This window comes from Pteropus alecto, unplaced genomic scaffold (genome assembly GCF_000325575.1).
Source record: "Pteropus alecto unplaced genomic scaffold, ASM32557v1 scaffold71, whole genome shotgun sequence".
Taxonomy (NCBI): Eukaryota; Metazoa; Chordata; class Mammalia; order Chiroptera; family Pteropodidae; genus Pteropus; species Pteropus alecto.
Window position 1 is genome coordinate 16,241,728 of NW_006433024.1, and position 2,328 is coordinate 16,244,055.

General features: G+C 38.1%; 1 pseudogene; it reads left to right on the top strand.

Moving 5' to 3' along the window:
* Window positions 1-1,405: 1,405 nt before the first annotated feature.
* LOC112476692 lies at window positions 1,406-1,524 on the top strand (annotated as a pseudogene).
* The last annotated feature ends 804 nt before the right edge of the window (window positions 1,525-2,328 follow it).

The following is a 2,328-nucleotide window of genomic DNA, read 5'->3' on the forward strand; positions in this document are numbered from 1 at the left end:
GAAGATTTAAAAATTAAGAATGTAGCAATCAACTGCATCGAATTCTGATAACCATATGTCCAGAACAAAGACTGTTGGCTTTAGCCACAAGAAGGTCAATGATGACATTTATAAAAGCAGTTTTGTGGAGTTATGTGGAAATATTAATTAGAGATGGAATGAGAGAAAATGGGAGAAAAAGAACTAGAGACAGCAGATATAGATAAACTTTGCTATAAGAGGATCAGGATCTGAGAATTGTAGCAATAGCCATAAAGACAGTCATCAAAAGAGAGGTTTCTGTTGTTGCTGCTGAGAGATATTGTAGGCTTGGGAGAACGATCTGAAGGATAAGAAAAACTAATAATGAAAGAGAAGGAGAATTACTGGAATGATATTCTTAAGTGAGTAAGAAAGGATGAAACTAATGTACCAGGTGAGGTGTTGACCCCAGAGAGGAGCGCAAACAGTTCTTCCATTTTAGCAGAAGGAAAGGAAGAAATACATGAGCAAAGAGACAGGTCAGTGGGTGGAAATTTGTGGATGTTTTATCTTTAGTTACTGTTTCCTCATTGAAATACAACACAAGGCAAACATCTAAGGATGAGGTGAGAAGAGGAGGTGTTAGATGTTTAAGGAAAGAACAGAAGGTTTGAACTGCTATGTGGGAGAGTGAATGGATAGAGAAATGTGGTTAGAATTTCTGGACAAAAGAAGTAAGAGTCCACTGGAGAGTAGGAGCCAAGGTGTTACAGTCAGACAATGCAGAATCGTTGTATGCTTTTCTCCAGCCATGTTCAGTTGTGAGGTTTAGTAAACTTGCGGGCTAGAGATAATCTAAGTTGGGATTTTTTCAGGTGAGTATATAAAGTGAGAAATTAGCAAGACAATGGAAAGTGCAAAGGAGTTATGACAATGATGGGCCATAAAATCCAAACTGTTCAAGAATCAGAATGAGGACACAGAAAGTAGGGAAATGAAGGCCTTTAACATAAGGAGAGAAAAGCAAAAGACTGAAGGTGTAGGCAAAGAGGAAAATGAGATATCCCCGTACACGTGTCAGAATGGCCGTCATCAAGAAATCAAAGACAGCAAGTGTTGGTGAGGATGTGGAGAAAAGGGAACCCTTATGCACTGTTAATGGAATTGTAAATTAGTGCAGTCACTAGGGAAAACAGTAAGGAGATTCCTCAAAAAATTAAAAATAGAACTACCATAAGACCCAACAATTCCATTTCTGGGTATTTATCTGAAGAAAATAAAAACAATAATTCAAAAAGGTATGTGCACCTCTATGTTCATTGCAGGACTATTTACAATAGCCAAAATAGAAACAACCTACGTGTCGATACATAGATGATTGGATAAAGAAGAAGCGGTACATATGTACAATGGAATATTACTCAGCTATGAAAAAAAGAATGAAGTCTACGGCCATGCCACCCTGAACAAGACCAATCCTGTCTGACCTTGGAAGCTAAGCAGAGTTAGGCCTGATTAGTACTTGGATTGGAGACTACCTAGGAAGACCAGGTGCTATAGGCGTAAACAAATAAAAAACAAGAGATTATAAACTGACAAGGTCCTTGCAATCTGTGAGGTCAACCAAGGGTTGCTTCGCCTAAAAAAATAAAAATTAAAAAAAATTAAAAAAAAAATAAAATAAAAAAAGAATGAAATCTCGCCATTTATGACAACAACATGATTTCATTTATATGTAAAATCTAAAAAACTAAACAAACAAAACAGAAACTCATATATACAGAGAAAAAAAATCGATGTTTGACAGAGGGGAGGGAGTGGGGGAGCGAAAAACGCTCAAGATAATGGAACTCTCATCTAGTTGAACATGAAAATCACTAATAGTTATGATGGGGTAATGTTAGGGAATGAAACAGTGAACAACAGCTACAATCTCCAAGGAACTAAGGAGTGACCCAAGGACAAAGTTGGCAGTGGGAATTCATATAGAAGTGGGAGGAAGAATCATCTGGAATTAGCAGTTGGAAGCAGAGAGAGTATATAGCCTTATCCCAGCCCAGTGATGGGCTACAGGGTATGTAACATCACAGGGGAGCATGCATATTACAAATTTCATGTCGCAGAGACTACCCTATTCACAAGCAATTCCAAAATCTGGTAGAAAGAGTTATTTGGCCAACTCCTATAGCACCTGGTCTTTGTTGGTTACTCCTGATCCACATAATATCCCAGGGTGGCAGTCACAGTGGACTACCATGGCTGTCGGGTTTGCTCCTGTTACTTTCTAGGCAGGAATAGGACTTTTAAATATACTTCCTAACTCCCTACCAAAGAAGAGTTGATTTCTAAAACAGCATTAACCTTTTT